Source organism: Pagrus pagrus (genome assembly GCF_965226575.1).
Source record: "Pagrus pagrus genome assembly, chromosome: 21".
NCBI classification, from domain to species: Eukaryota; Metazoa; Chordata; class Actinopteri; order Spariformes; family Sparidae; genus Pagrus; species Pagrus pagrus.
The window spans coordinates 3,451,116-3,468,997 of NC_140208.1; positions in this window are offsets into that span (position 1 = coordinate 3,451,116).

Here is a 17,882-nt window from a genome sequence, read left to right on the forward strand (position 1 = left end):
AGCGGCATGAAGAACAGAGGCCCCACGAGGCAGAAGAAAAGACCTCCCGTCCCTCAGGTCACAGATTGAATCTCTGTTATCTGAACGTGCAACCACACACAGAAGCCTGTTGATCACCAGGGTACCGGTTAACACTGATCAGTAATTACACCGGTATTTAAGTCCCGTGTCTCATTTACACTGTTAATTACACAATGTGTCAGAATATTTTTGCAGGTTTTTCTTCACCGGGGCCTACTCGAGGTACGTGATGTACATCATGACTGTTGTGCATGCGTGTGAGGTATACATGTGAGTCCTGGTGTTTCAGCGCTGTGAGACGGTGGGTAGCTCTCCAACACATGCAGGGAGGAAGGGAATGAGTACACACATCCTTAGATGAGGCAACGCGGGAGGGCTTGACTGAGCTATGGAGATGCAAATGACCCAAGAGACAAAAGTACGCTCAAAAAAAGTGTAAATGCAAATTAATATGCAAGCGTGCTGTGTGTGCGATCGCACACATAAGGACGGGCATCATCTGACCTTTCATGCCAAGCCACGAGGGACCGGGGCCCCCTCCTTTGGTCTTGTGACACGACCTCGGCATCGTATGGGGATTCCTTCGCTGAGTAAAAACAATCAACGCCCTCCACAAATCCAATCTCATATTTGCCCTGAAATTAAGCTTGAAGACAACAAAGGAATAACTGAGTGGGAGAGCAAAGACGAGGAGGGGCGCATGCATCTATGGAGGGTCCCAACTCAGTGTGACATCCTTTCTAATGATCGGCGTAGCAGATGGCGATGCGTGCCCCCGTGCATCTCGGGCATGTGTCGCCGTCACCCGCTGCACCGGCAACTCTGTGGGTCGGCTTCTGTATTTATCTATCTGAGGGATCACGCTCTGTTAGGCCCGCAGAGTGTGGGGACACCATCTTATCTTATTCTTCTAGTTAGCCTGAACTTTCAACACCTCCAGTGACATGAATGACACTTACAAATCATAAAGTCAGCTTTAGATAACGGCTAGATTTCAATGCATTAAGCCAACTACGGCTGAAACAATCAGCTGATTGATAGATTAAGAGTCAGTCCTTTAACAAAGATCTACTAATCAACCTATCATCGACAAGCCATCTATCAAACAAAAACTGAAAATACAATCCTTTACTGAACCTAACCAAGCAGTTATTATTGCTACACTGACCGCAGAGCCCCTCACATGCAAAGCTGACGCTACTTCAGTCACAATCTTTTGATTACAGACTTTTGTTTAAGGCAAAACAAGCAACTGAACACATCACTGCAGGCCCCTCAGGTAAAAGAGTTATTTCAGTTAAATAAGTAAGAAATTGTAAAAATAAAATTGAGCCACAAAAGAGCCACATTTCCTCAAAATCTACAGAGAACTTGTTCTTTGTTGTAACATCTTTGGATCTCTTACAAGAGGTGTTGATATAAAGTCAGGAGCAAAGATCAGTTGTTGAACACGTTTTAATTGAGTCCAACACTTGACATGTTTGTTCTCAGTGTTGACTCTCAGGATGAACACAACAACACACTCACACAAAGACGAGCAGCTCAACACACACAGAGAGAGAGAGAGACGTACTGATTTGTTCAGGACACTTGATTCATTTATTTTTTCTTTCCCAGGAGAATCCCTGCAGCACAAGTAGCAGTGAAAAGCGAGAGATCGCTCCTGCTGGAGGGAGTTGGTGTAAATTAGGGGGAGAATGGGAGGAATGTCTCTGAATGGGGAGGGCGAGAACGAAGAAGAGCGAGTGGAAACCAGAAGCCAGACCCTGCATCTGTCCCCTCTCTGCTGGCGTCCCTCTGCCACCAAGGGAACAGCAGACGGGGGGTCTGGGTTGCATGGGGGTAAAAAGCCTGCCAAACCCCCCTGTACCACACACACACACACACACAAACCTAACACACACTCTGTCTCTCTCTCACACACACTGAGTGGCAGGTCCGTCTGGGTCAACAGTGCACCCTTTGACATTCCAGCAGTGAGAGAGATATGGGGGTGTCGGCTCACCTGGTTTTTGGCTGTGTGGCATAGCAGAGGACAGTAGGGGAGCAGCGCGGCTGTTCACAATATTGGTTTAGCTGCTCGAGGTATCAGTGATGTCTTAATTTACCCTCCTTTAGTTTGCAGAGCCTGCAAGTCAGGGCCGTGGCCAACGCAGAGGCATTCAAACTTAGAAAAACATTTTGGTTTTGTCGCTCTTTGGCCCTGCGGTTTGGATCGCTGGACATCTGTCGGAAAACGCTTCAGTTTTAACGTAATCTGGATGCTAGCAACCCGCTTTAGCTTGTTCAAGGAGGCGCATAATATAAATGTTCTACCTTTTGTCAATGTGGACATGCATTAGGGCAATTCAGTCATTCAGTTCATGTAACAGAAACTAGAAGAACCATTTGACTGCATGGTGAGCAGAGGAGACAGAACACAGTGGTGACTCCTGCCTCTGGAGCACTTATAAGTCCATCGCTCACCATGTGCCGAGCTTTTTTTCAGCACGGTGAAGCAGTGGTTAGCAGTGTTTCCTCGACAGGTCAGACAACTGGGTTCGAATCCTGTGCAGACTTTACAGCACATGTTCTTCCTGTGCTCATATTGGTTTCCTCTGTGTTCCCCCAACCATCAAAACATGTACACAAGGTTGACTCTCCAGTCGGTGCCCCTTGACCGAGTCACTGGAGTTAGTCCCCCAGAGTACAAGTTTTGTAATGATGTGATCAACACATATCTTCTTCAGACTGGAGACATATTTTCTCTTCTCCCTGCCTGGTGGTATTGGGTATGTCTGGTATTTGTTTCTGTGTTGTTGCCTTCAACATGAAAGTTCACCCCAGGACAGACCCTGGAGTGTTGCGAGAGCTCCCAGTTCAAAAGGCCAGTCAGCTCTGATCGGACAAAGTGCAGTTTTTGCAGTGAGAGGCGACTTTTTCGAAATGCAGCTGAACACAAAAACAATAGGTTTTGAATGATAGTAAATGGTTTTATAGTCAACAGAGACCTTTCTACCTGGAGTGTTGTATCAGGAGGAGGACTGAGACTTCACACTAAACCCCTTTGCATCACCTTTCCACCGTTAACTTTAAATATACCTCGAGCTACAGGTCAGATAACTGGGTGGATGTCGTGGCACCGCACCGAGATCTTCTTCCTTTACAGCCCCAGGTTTCTGTATTAGACCCATCTCCCTTCCAGCTCACCCTCCCCCCCGATTTATAGACACAAGCACTCCCAAGTTCCTCATCTTGCCACTGTGAGATTATAGTGTGAAAGCTGAGCAGACGCAGAGCGGCACTGACATCTTCCAGAGGAGCCGGAGGGTATGCCACACAGTGTTGCCCCTTTTAGCTTCCAGCTACAAAAGGTGCAATCCAGCTGCGACTGTATTTCCCTTCCCCACATATCGATCTATTTATTTATTTACTCTCAGCTCGATTCCTCCTCTCGCCTTCCTCCGTTCTCTCCCTCCGTCTCATCCTCTCCTCGTCCGAGCACCCAGGGATCTCTCTCCCGGTTTAATAATTCATGAATGTTCGGGCTGCTGCCGTAATCCTGACTGACACTAAAAGTCTGTCTAGATTTAGCGTCATGAAATTTTCATCCGTAAATGTACAGTGGAGCTGCGTCTCTCGCCTCCCTCTCCTCTCCTTCTCTTTTTAAAGGGGCACTCTTCGCTTTTACTGAGACTCTTTCTCCCGGCGAGTTTGCGAGGCTAGCCTCATTCTCTCACTCACATGCACACTTGTCCGAGCATTAAACATATACAGGCGTGCACACACAGCGACAGGTAACACACTAACACACACACTAGAGAGGCATAAATAGAGAATCCAGACGGCACACACACGCGGTCGCCTTTGCTCCAGCTTGATGAGGCTATTTACAGTCTTACATCTGGACCCATTTGTTCGTCTCTGTAGCAGCTGAGGGGAGAAAGGAAGCCCATGAGTACAAAGTGACTTAGAGAGCCGCGAGTGGATGTTTCCCCCACGGGAAATCAACATCCTAACTGAGCGTCGGTGTCACATTTTAGCCAGCGAGCAACAATGTAACACAACCCTGTCATGCTCGGCTCATCGCAGCTCTGTCCTTTCGCTGTCAGACCTTGGAGGACATTTTTAACATCACGCCGTTGATTGAAATGTGTAGTAACCCATGCTAAGGAATGGTTAAAGGTTAGGGAAACTCCCCGTGTTTTATTTGCTGTGTCCATCGGTTCTGCTCATGGAGAGCGACTTCAACCATCGAACGAAGAAAAAGGGCTCAATGTACTTGAAGGTGCTCACACTCATATTGTTAATACATACACCATTCTCGAATGTTGAAGAAGTAGCTCTGGATTACAAGTGATCATTTTATTGGTTGTAATTTTTAACTGGACATTCCTGAGGTTTGTTTTAAAGCCGATTGCCGACACACAAGTAGCTGAGTAAAGGATCATAACCAACAGTACAATAGCAAGAGCTTAAAGAAGAAACTAGACTCACATTGTATTTTTGTTTTTTCCCTTAAAAAAAGGTCCCATTTGTGTAAGTTAACTACATTTCCAACAATGAAAGCAGCATCCGAAAATACAAGTGTGGAGGATGTTATGGACGAGGATACGAGGTTAGGCGCTGCAGGCCTGGCTCCAAGGCAAGAGAGCTCAGCTTTGTTTGGTCCATGTAGCACTGAGAAATGTTTTCATTCACCATCAACACTGATCAGACGTCCATATAAAGTGTCCGGTCGGTGAGAGTCAGTGAAACTGTACTTGTCCCTGTAAAAACTTGAACAGTGTGCACAAAATCTTTCTCTACTGTTAAATAAGTTATAACACGAGTTATATAACTATGAAACTTTAACTGAATAACACTGTCGAGCATCTTCGGAAAAAATTATAGAAATCCTGAAACGATGTGAGAAACATGCTTTGATGTTATTTTTGGTGCCGATAGCGTTTGGTCTGTTTCCAGCGCTCGTCGAGCTACGCGTGGAGAAAGACCGAAACAAAGACTTTCGAGAAACAACCTTCGAGCCCGTCCTTTCCTGGAGAGAGGGAAAATCCTACGACGAGTAAAATCACAGTGCCTCAAACCAGCTTTTTGTTCGAGAGATGAGTTAATAACTCCACAACAGGGTTGTTAATTCATGTCAGCACGTAACATTCGTCGCCCGGAGCTGTTTTTATATTTCGCCCTTAGAAACAACTCTCCCCTTTTTTTTTCCATTAAAAATGCACTCGATGGTTTTTACTGAGTAATCAGTTGATAAGACGCCTGGAGCCTAGCCCCTCGTGGTATCAGTTAATTCTCTCCAGAAGAAAGAAAGAAAGAACTGGAGCCCGGGGTGGAGTTGATAAACTTTCAATGCTCATCGACAGCCATTCATGGCCGGTTAAGTGCCAACCATTGCCACGGTATTAATAGCCCTCTTATCAGGGGGAGAGAGAGAAAGGCCCTTTAATTGGCTGCCGGAGTAATTTTGCTCCGTAACACTCGCCAGTATCAAAAAATGCAGGAAAAGATGGACAGATAACCCTCCGATGACAGCAATGTTTCTAATTACCACCCACCTCCATCGCTTCCATTTTCCCTCTCCATCTCCAGCCTCTTCCCGCCCCACTCACGCATGCTTCGAGAGGGCTAAGTCAACCTGAAGAGAGAGAGGCAACCACAGTGTGGAAAAGCACCACTCACACTAATGGACAGAATATGGTAGCGAGGAGGGGAAAAGGGTTTGCAGACTCTCAGCCCCCACAATTTCCCATTCCTCTGTTTTGCACTTTCTCTAATGTCCTCCCTTTTTTTTCTCTCCCTCTCTCTCGGCTTAGCCACTTCTCGTACTATCTGCTTCGTTCTGGAAGGAAAAAAAAAAATCAAGAGGCACCTCTATCACGTCTTCTCACCACTTGCACCCGTGTAAACTCACTGCACTCTCCAGCAGCTGTAAAATATGCATGGCAACACATCTTTGCTCATTGGTGATTTTTTTTTTTGCCAGGGACACATTTTATGCCGGTTACAATAGCACCCTCTGACACCTATAAAAGCAAAAAAAGGAGCCCATCCACACTTCTGCTATCTCTCCTTCACCTCGTCCGCCCTGCTGGAGGACAATCGAATGGAGGCTGTGATATCAGCAGTCTGGCCGTTTGCTTTTATTGGCGCTTATTAAAAAGGACATGGACTCCGGCAGCGCTGAGGTTAGTCGGCTCTCCCTCGCTGTCCTCTCAGAGGGTGCTGCTGGGACTATCACGGTCTTTTATCCATGTGATGCCAGTTTTTTATTCTTTATTTACATCATCCCATCTAGTATAAATGCTATGCTATTTCTGTGATCTTAAAACAGCACATTAAAATTTTAGCATGCTGCTAAAAATGTCACTAGCGCTGCTACATTTTGCGGCACGTGACTGGGTTTCCATAGGGACAAGTGAATGTTCCTCTTCGCCGGTTCAGTAACATCAGTTACCAGTGAACTGCACTGGGGAGGCTGTGACAGGTCAGGTGGAGAAGCTGCTGAAATATTTCCCAACGAAAATGGGGGAATCTCATTATTAGGCTTTTGTGATTGTAAATCTATCAGGCAATGACTAACTTTATTATAACAGTACATTTTGTTAGTGTATTTAAGTTGAAAACATGGCGTTTCCTCGCAGGTGTTTGCAGTTCTTCTCCAAGATTGGACCTCTGGTGAGGTTGGAGGACGGTGAAGTCGCAACAGTCCGATTAATAATGTGTGCGAGCTCAAATCAAACTGACACAGTGTTGTTTTTACTGCGATTGGGTCTTTTAAACAGAGCAGACTGATTTTTTTTCCAAGTCAAGAAAGTCAGTTTGTTGATAAATAAATAATAAAATGAATACAAAATTAAATATTTACAGCTGCAGTTATGTGAAGCTGCCTAATATCAGAGAACAGGTCTAGAAGGCTTCAGTTATGGGTTTTGGTGAGCGTTAAAAAAACCTTAACTACATGTTTAACATTGTAACCATGACAACAAAGGTGCACTTACCTTAACAAGGTACTCATTTTAATCCAAAACATGATATTTCCCTGAACCTAACCAAGTTATTATGTGCTAGAACCCAAACAAACCTGAACCACAGCGATGTCCAACACAACTGATGTCATTCTGTGGATATGCATCAGTTAAGACAAACTTCAGTGTCGTTGCAGATGAAATGATGTTTCACTTAAAAACAGGTTGGGTCATTGTACTTTTCAGCCAAGGTTAAGTAAAAGGTGCATTTGTTGTTGCTCACTGACAACAATGGAGGTCGACGGCACCGAGGAATAAGCTGGATCTGGTTCTTACAGACGATACTTGTTTTGGTGTTTTCATGGGATTTGTTAACAACAAAATATGAAAGTAGGTCAGCTCAATACTTCAACCTCAGCAAAACACACATTTTCTAACCTCCCCACACATTAATTCTTTAGCATAACCCTTCCAGGTTGCAGGCTAAGTGACATTTCTGAACACACCAGGATCTTTCCTCTGCCAGAGACGCTACACTGTATTTTCTGCTACACACCCTCAGCTGTCACACTCGCATACGCACGATGACATGATTCTATTCTCTGTGATGCAGATACTATCAAAAGCATTATAATCAAATGCATAATCCCCATTTGATTTTTTTTTTTTTGTCTTTGAACTAGTGTGAAGAAGCCATCGCCCCGAGGACAGAAAGATGAACGTTTGAACCAGGCTTCAAAACCGGAGTGGATAAATTTAGTCTGGTGAACTATCCACGACTCTCACCGCTTGATCAGAATGGTAACTAATGATACAGAAGAAGTGAAGAATGGCCTTTTTATCTGTGCGTGTTCAGAAACGCTGCCTCCGGTGTCTCGGCAATTATAATGGCGGAGGGGAGCAGGGGAAGGACGGGAGGACGGTAAAAAAAAAAAAGGGGGAAATAAAATCTACCATGTAATGAAGTGATCGCATGTTTCAAATGACTTGTTGATGGCCACTTACACACGTGTCTGCTGGAGCAACAAGAAATGCATTAGTATTCGATATCATGGGTCGAATCAGCAGTCACACGGTGGACAGGACGTTGAATACAGGTGTGAGTCGGTACGGGCGGCGTGCTGCTCAATGACTTGAGCTAATGTGTTCATTTCATTCCCGTGTTCATGGTGCGTTGATGGCATGCAGCCAAATGCCCACATGTGTGTGTTCCTACGTGTGTGTGCGTTGTTTTGCAGGAAACAATGACAGACACACACACACTCGGGGTCTCTGGCCCCCATTTGTTGAAGATGACGCTCAGTGGGCAATCTCAGCAGACAGATGTCAGCGCCTTATTAAAGTAGATGCCCACCAGCCCCTGAGGCCGGGAAGAAGGCTATGAATAAATTTATTACACTAATGTACTGACCTTAAAACTGTAAGTGACGTTCAAACGCTGCAGTGATGCAGGCAATTGATGTAATAGTCATTAAGGAGAGAGGAAAATATATGCAGGGAAAACTGCCTCAGTCTATGATACATCCCCATCCTTCTTTCTTCTCGCCACATGTGTATCTGCCACCGAGTCGACTTTGTCCGGAGGAAAACCACCAAATGGGGCCCCGTTTCCATGCCAGGACTGGGAAGGCACGGTGGCAAAAGGAGTTTCCACCACCTCCATCACCAGCAAACCACCTCAAACAGCCCCTCAGCCGAGCAGGAACGCCGGGCCCGCTCTCATCAGGGCCTGATTAGGGCTGTGAGTGGGCCGTCGGTCGTGGACCAGCAGGAGGAAGTGGCAGGGCAATGGTTTCCAGACTAAAGAGTGGTAGCTGTTGCACTGGAAGCGTTACCATTGAAGTCTGAATGTGACATCACCTAAACAAAGAAGAAGTGTAGCTCTGTTCCCCCCCGAGGCAGAGGCAGCGGTTTACGGTGATGCCAGCGCAGCCACATGTGGAAACGCTGCTGTGCACACATGCACACGCGTGCGCACTCACACGCGTCGACATGCCCACACTTTCCCCCCCCCCCCCCCCCCAAGCTCTTTTTACTTTGATGCAGATGCACGCAACATACAACCACAGTCAGCTTTGACAAAAGGAGAAAAATATCCTCCAAGCCACACGAAGTCTTAGCGTTAAAGATTCCCAGACATTCTTCTGTCTGACTTCCAAAACCTCCTCGCAAATGATTTTTTTCATCTCCTTTGATATTATATAAACTGATAATTCCTGATGACAGAATGATAACCGTTAGATATAAACAACGCTGAAGCTGAAACGATGTGCTGAAGTACAGAATCTTTTTAGCTTTTCTCCGCTCTGATCACCAACAAATTGACACCCCTCTTCCCCGACTCTCTCTTTGCCTCCCACTCTCTCTCTCTCTCACACACTCACACACACACACACAGCAGCTTCTCTCCCACACATTATCATGCCAACAGCTGGGCAAAGGACCCCCGCTGACAAACTGTGAGATATTGCCTCATCTGTTAGCGAATGCTTTAACCATTATAAAGACCCATTTCTCTGGCGCAAACACCCAGGCTGTCTCATGCAGGGACTTAATGTTAATAATCACGCATTAGATGGGACGATGATACTCACTCATAGACTTGCGCCGGGCTACTCTGGCGATGAAGGGCTTTTTTTTCTCCTACTTTTCTTTCTCATCAGATAGGAAATTGAAGCCATCCGTCTGTGGAGATGGGGGGCTTCCAGCAGGGACAGACCAATTGTCCCTGATGATAACGCGGGTTGCCGGATCCTACCGCCATGTGCATTATTGATGGCCATCAGTCGGCGTGTGTCTGACCACATTTAAGTGTCTCAGCAGGGGGGTGGTGCAGTAATCAAAATACACATACACACTGCAGCGTCTCCGGCTCGCTCGCACCCCCCCCCGCGCATGCAGTCCATCATCAAGTGTGCATCGGCACATCGAAGCTGGCACTCACAAGTGATGTTTTCATGCAAACAAACATACACAAGGATGCAGGGATGTGCTGCAGAGAGAGCTGCTAACTGGTGTCTTTACACGGTGCGTTGGTGAGCAGAACTTTGTTTTTGATGTGAAATACTGCAACTTTAAACATTCTCAATTTAATATTCATGTCTATGAATGACCTACATGAGAAAACAAGACTACCAGTATAAAGATTGGCTATTTCTGTAAAGTTCGAGGTTGGAGAACTCCTACAATTAAAATGTCTTTTATGGTGGGGTTGAGAAGTCTCACAGTTCTTTCACCCTTGTCATATTAAAGTAAGTGATACAGGTGCGTTTAAAAAAGAAAACTAGCATAAAACATATGTTGCGTCTTTCTCTCACTGGCTTTCACAATAAATGCACATGCTAGCTAGCCAGATCAAGAGCTTTATGACTGGAGGTGGTGGTGCTATAACTGCTTTTGTCCACAGGGGCCGCCAGAATGAACAAAACATTAAAGTTCCTCGCAGCTGCTTTAAAACAATTTTCCTTTCCTTTTCTGTGAGCTATGCCAAGTAATGTTGATTTTAAATGTTGCACAAATTTTAAGCAAATTACTGAAATCAGCTACATTAATGCAAACAACATATGAACGCCCCCACTTTTTGGTGGACGGTAGGTTAATAAATTGTAATTGAATTCATAGAGTTTCTCCTCATAATAAAATAATAATATACCAAAAATGCTGATATTCCCAACGGCCTCATCTCTTTTATGTCTTTGCATTTCCTGCATCGCCTGCTAGCCTTCTGAACTGTTAGGCTCGGTGGCTCCCGCATCATTGCCAAGCTTCAACGCCAAGCCTGTTGTCGACACGACTTCCCAATGCCAAAACCACAAATTCCATTTGAAGGCGGCGTCATGTTCAAGAGGACGTGACAAGATTACATAATCAATAGGATTCTGATGCATCGCTTTGTGTTTGTTTTTTCATTAATCTTCTTTTCTAATCTTCATAGTACCCTGCAGTGTTTTCATCAGCAGAATAAAAACTTTCCCCCTCAGCTAAGTGCTACATTTCATCTGTTTTTTAATCACAGCTCAACATTTTCACTCTGATTTTTTATGCACAAACTAAAAAAGTTCAAACTACAGCATTTCTGTTGCTCATGGCGGCCTCAGTTGTGTCACAACTCATGTCCTCTGTCATCACAGAGCTCCAGCGTAGCACTGACTGTGCACAGACGGGCCCGAATGTTTCCTGTTCAACACCCAAGAAGGAAAAAGAAATGTGTCGACTCAGTGGTTTGGTTTCTGAGTGGCTCGGAGTTATGTAAGTAAAGCTGTTTGCTTTCATAGTAAACAAATTATGATTGTGACTCATCGCAGCCAAACTATTTCCTCTCAGCAGAAAAACTGGTTTTTGGCTTCAGCTAACCAGCCAGTTTAACATAAAACACATTCTGAAATGTTTATTGTACTTAAACTCTTGGTGATTTAGGCTGTTTAGACCAACACAGTATCACGGCAGTTCAACTGAAGATATCTTCTCCTAACTTTAACCAAAGTGCTTTTGGTGCCTAAACTTAACCACAGACTGGATGAGACCCCTCGATTCTGGTGCGACAGGCTTAGACTCCCACCCCCCACCTCGACCAGCTCATGCCTTTCATGCTGAAAGTCTCAAAAACAAAACATTGTGTTCATGTCCATGACTTCTGCTGATTATATTTCATTCCAGTGTCACAAACAGCTGACATACTGTGCTGTCACAGGCTGCATTGTAAAAGATGCAGAGAGCTGCGCAATCTGCTGCGTATCCAACATAAAGCATGTGTGCAGGACGTATAAAACTACACAGTACAACAACATTACTTACGGACTTGGGTAGCGCACAAACAAGGTAGCGGCTATAAAAACGCTTTTAAAAGGCAAATAAATCACATCAGAAAAGCAAAGCTTTCTTCTGCAGCAGCAGTTGAAATGAACTGCAACACTGAAGCTTAACATGAACCGGGAACAGTAAAAATCCCTCGAACGCAAATAGAAAAACCAGACACCATAAAAGTCGCCGGCGGCGCTGATCACTCGCACCGAGGCAGCTCTCGCAGGTGTATCAACACCAGTCACAAACATCTGTCTGACATACAGTTATTTTATTCATTCTCTTTAATCAGCGCAGCCCACCTGCCCTCTGCTCTGCCTTTACATTTCCTCATTTGAAAAAAAAACAACTAAAAAACAAACAGCCTCCCTCTTGGCCACCACGAGACAGACAGGTGTGAGAGCCAGCTTGCCGTTTCCTGCGTCTGCTGGTAATGGAGACTCGTCTATGGAGCCAGCAGGGGCTTCGTGTGACCAGGAGGGAGGGCTTACACTTGTGCAGCACACACTATTCCTGTCAGATACCCTGTCGTGAGACGGTGCAGACGTCAGGCAAACAAGAATCTGCATTCATAAATAAGACGATACGACAGATGAGAGAGCGCCGATGTAACAAGCGAACAGGTTGTCAGTTTGTTCTCCCGGGCCTCCAAACACACAAAAACAAATCAATCTCTTAATCTTCAGTAGCTGCATCTATAATGTATGAGGATATGCATTAATATGATCCTGGAGTTTCCTGTGAGCACGTATCCATATTCCCCCCGTCTTTCTATATGAAAGGGGACCAGCCAAAAACCCGATCTTGGCTTTGATAAAGGCGACGGAGGTGAGGTGTAATTGACTGATCTGAGGAAGGAGAACCTGATAGGGCAGCTGTATAGAGCCCCGGCGCAACACCACCTTTGTTTAACCGATCATTACCCCCGTGTAAACCAGCACGAGCTTCTCCTCAGGTGTGTCAGCTAATCTCCCTTTTATACCTGCGGTGATAAGATAGACTCCCTCTTTATCCCTGTGTTTCCTCTCGCCGTAACATCTCCGGGGCTGAAGCCTGTCGCAGCATGTCTGACATCTGTCAGACAGAGGAAACGGTGCGAGGGGAGGCCGGGGACAGGGTGAGGGGAGGGGAGGCATGATCCAATGAGGCCCCAGATGTAGGGGATATATTTGGCATGTAGCGGACTTTACAGTACATCCACCTCAAAACCAGTTTAGTCGCCTCTTTTACTTATGAAAATGTTAATTCTATGCAGCATTAGACGTCTTTATGATCTAAATTTGGATTTAAGTAAAAAACAAAACCTCTTCCGCTGCACAATTCTTCTGAAACCTGACATATTTTCAATTGAGGTCACTTTTTGATCTCTTCTCTTGTTTTGTAGACTGTGGGGAATTCCACTGAGACAACCCTGCCTCTTCAGATGTGTGCAGGCTCTTCTTTATCTTCCTTTTCTCACCTTATTCGACTGACGTGAATATAATGCAAGTCTAAATTTATTGTATGCTATTCTTGTTTTTTGCTGAGTGTGATTTATTCTTATGCCAACAGCCCCTGACCCGATCTAACTTTTACAAACTTAAAGGATGATGTTGATTCAGTTTGTTTCTTTGTAAAGATGCACCGATCCTCCATTTTTTCCAGTTCTGACTCAATTCCAGTAGGACTACGTAGATTTGGATGCAAGTTGCCATCTTGCTTTTCAGTGTTTCAGGACTAACAGATCTCCAAAACCAGGAGATGTTAAGTAAGCCGACTGTTACAAGCTTACTCATTTGCAGACTGTGTCGTGTCACTTTGCGTCTGGTTCAGGGTCCAACAAGCCAGTTGAGCAGTATGACACACTGACACACAGACCTGAGATCTGCAGCAAAACATGACTCTCCCAATCCCAACTGGAGTCCTGAATTGGGTCATTGATACTAAGAAGACGGGGACCCGTGAAGACCTCCAACCTCAGAGATGGATGTCTCAAAATATTGGCAGAAAAACCCCAAATATACTATGTAAGTGTGTTTTTAAAAATGTGGGAGACCCTGTTGCAGGGTGCAGACAAACAAGGGGCACAGCGAGGGCCAAAGTGCAAGATGGCGTATGAAGCCAACCACCAAGCCTCCATTTCCTCTTTAAAGAGCTGCTCCGTGTTGAGCTCCCACAGGAGAGCAGGGTAGACAGCTAAATTTTTAATGCCACCCCTGCAGCCCCTCTGCCATGTTTCCAGCCATTGTGACAAGCCTGTTTGGATATTGTGCAATTGCTTTGCAGCAGCTTGAAGCTAATATGATCAAACACACCACACAGCAACCTGCTCTGGCTGTACTGTCAGGGGATGGGAGGGGAGGGGGGAGGTGGGGTTTGCATCAGGGAGGGAGGGGGGGTGGCGGCGAATGGGAAGAGTCAATAGGGGGTTCGCGTGTCTAGTGCTGCCAGGTGTCTGTTCCCATCCCAAAGCCCAGAGCAGCAGCCGACTGTACCCATAACAGCCCAGGAGGCACCCGCGATGACAATAAGACATCATCTGCAAACGCTTCAATTACCCCCTGTCATTCTGCTGCGCTTCTCTGTTAATTACACAAACCATTTCCTTCAAGATGGCTCGCTTGGCTGCCAGCCCGGAAATCTATCACTCCTCTATCTGCGTCTGTCTGGATCCGTGAACAGGTTAATCAGGTTAGTCATGAGTTAATGCAGGTGGCGTGGATTCAGGGGACAAGCTGGGTGCTCGCCAAGAGAACATGCGCCACTTCAACCTGCCAAGCTGGGACTCTTTTTTGTTTTTTTCCTCCCCTTCTTCATTCACACCACATCCTGTTTGTCTTCCTCTCCGGCGTGTCTTTCAGTGCTCCAGCTGAGCAATTATCCAGCTCCAGACTTGTAAATATCAACGATGATTTTCTGATGAGAAGCAAGTCAGTACCTGCATACGAGGACGGGGGGGGAAATGGGCCGGGCTTGGAAACCACACGCTGTTTTTAGCTTCGATGGGATGCTGATGACTCTGTTTGCACTGCATCATATTGTGCTGTAATAATGACTGCTGTTTACTTTGTGTGATACATTTTTCCATTGAGGTTAAGTGGCTCTATGGAGGAGCAGTGTCACCAGCAGGCACCTCCCCCCACAGCGGCATTAGCCGATATTTTCCAGCGGGCAGCGTCTCAACCACATCTGTGTCCTTGTTTGGACATCATCATTGTCTGTGGCGGCACACTCGAGTCTTCTCTCTGAGTGGAAACACAGTCGCCATGTCGGCACACATGCCACGTTAATCTCAATCTAACCTTAACTGCTTCCTCTTTTTTGTTTTTGCTCTATATGAATGCTGTTATTCCCTCCGGACGATGTCTGACTGACAGGAAGGAAATAGTTTTCCCACCTTTTTTATTTGCCACAGCGTCACAGCATGCACACTGTGGGGATTTCTGCTATGTTCCCCTCATTACAGCCTACCTCTTCCTGGGGGGGGGGTTGGGTTGGAAAGCATGAACAGGATGCTCGCTCAGATCAGCCAATAGAAATCGGAACGGGTAGTTTAATTGCATTCGAAAGTCGTTTTTATTCCATCAAGTCAGCCCGAGCAAATTGAATTTAGACTTAAAGATACAGTGTAACGTCGCATGTTGGTTCCCTACTTATCAACTTTTCCTTTATTTAAATAAGCCCCACTTTGAGTCGCGTACAGCAGCAGGGATCTTTTGTTGGTTTTGTTTACGCAACCTAAAAGGGACCCGCACAAACAACCAGCAGGATGTGTCAGTCAGATATAGAGCATCTATACCCACGAGGACGCAAAGAGAAAACAATGATTCAGAGCTAATTTTAACTTGAGAAATCTGGATCAGTCCAAGTACCCAACACTTAACTCGGCAGAGTGAAAATACTGTGAAATGTCTTCAGCATACACGACAATATTCTCCTTTTAGTGATGTTTTTTGTTGGGAAATGTTACTCTGATCACTTATTAGCTTTGCTTCACCAGGTTACAAAACATTTTAATAAAAATTAGCAGGTTTGAACCAATGAAACACACATTTTTCTCAGTCTTGTAGAGCTACAACTTGATTTTAGCTTTGTAAATGTACAATAGGGCTGCAACTAATAACTATTTCCATTATTGATTAATCTGTCAATTATTTTCAGGAGAAAATGATTAAGTGTAAAAAATAATGCTGTAACAAACCAAAACCCAATGATTTCTATGATAAATGACAAAGAAAAGCAGCAAATCCCGACATGTAAGAAGCTGGAACCAGTAAATATTTGACATTATTGCTTGATTGCTTTATCAATTTATTGACTATTAGTTGCAGCTCTAGTACACAAAAGTATAAAACTGGTATAACTGACAAGAAAAGACGGTGTGATATTTATCTGTGCAGATACATTCTGGCGTGTAATTGGCATAAAATCCCCACGACCAAGAAAACTTCACCCACAAATTGCCACGGATGTCAAAAATCCCCAGCCCGTGGACAGGTTTGTAAATACATCACCTCCAATCTTGTGAATGGGAGCCCTGTTGATACACAGAGGTGTTTCAGAGCCTTGTAAATAAACAGCCCTGGAGGTGTATCTCATTATGAGCCATAAGGAAACATTGGCTGCTTTTATAGGGAGTGAGGGTGTGGGTAATGTGAGGGGGGGGGGGCATTTCCGATAAGCAGGCAGACCCACCGCTACCGGCAACCAAAACCTCCCACACAGCAACGGGTCACCTGAAACCACACAGACCCCCCACTCCCATAACCGCAGTGCCAGGCTGAGCAGGAAACAGAAAAACTGAAAACTAGCCAGGACTCCACAGAAAGCCGGTTCAACACGTCTTCCTACTGGACACGTGGAGGTCTTTCAATTGTTTGAGATACTCAGGTTACTCAAACGTATCCGTTACATAGCCTGTTTGAAGGTTAATTCAATACATCGAGTTTAAATGTCCATTAAAACTACAAAAGTGAGATAACTGATCAACTGTGAGATTCAAAATTTTGGATGTTGATGCACAAAAACACTGAATATGTACGTATAAGCTAAGCTAAGGAGCAACTACTAAAAGGTAGCATGCTAACCAGCTAGCCCCAGCCTCAGTACATGACGTAAAACTGTTTTTCTTTTCTTTTTTTAAATAACGTCCTGTCAACATGGCGTCGCTTGTCATGGCTGTTCTTACCTGAGATTTATTAGGCAATAAACTGAATCATCTGGCAACGCTGATAATGATTATTATTAGTGTGCATGTAAACGTGCTCATTGACGTCTCTGAAGTATCATCACTGATATTTCGGCTGTAGATAATTTTAAAAATTGAAAGTTTTTAAGTAAATTCTTGCATATTGCACCTTTAAGTTTTGCAAGAGGTTTGGAGCAGCAGCAGCATGAAGCTCACAGCAGGAGGTCAACAGTTAGAAGAAGTGTGAAGCCACCTGACAGGATCACATCTCTCAATCAGCCAACATGCAGCTAATACTGGCAACTTGTTATGCATGGAGCCAAAAACAAACATGTCACCTGATTATTCTTTTTTAATTAATCCCTAAATCAACAGCTCGACAGTCCCATAACGTGACAAACAGAAACCAAATAAGCAGCCGCAATAAACCTGCCGACTAAAGGAAACTAATCACAGATGCAATCAGTGTAAACGATGCACAAAAGCACACACGAGATTATCAACCCAGCAGCCAGCCTCCTGTTAGCATGCAAACACCAACTGATCACATCAAAGCATGCGCAGGCAGTAAAGACTCGTTTACCTGTGGTTCAGTGGAGCAGAGGTCCGTGACGTCTTCATCAGCTGATCACCTGAGGCCCCACAGCTGAGAGGAAGAAGCAGCAGCAGCGACAAAAACACAATCACTTCCTCCACAAAGTCCTCGTGCAGTGATGTAATCACACTGTTGGCAGCTAGCTTCATAATGAGATGCTTAAATTAGGGAGAAGAAAGCTGTACAGCAGCGGCGAAGTAAAGGGGGCGGGGCTTACAGAGCTTAATGAACAGGTGAGTGCAGCAGGTGTGTTAGACTCGGACTGACAGGGCTGGAGAGAGGACACTGACGTCATACCGGAGTAAAAGTACAGATAACAAGTACATACATGTACTTTTACTAACAC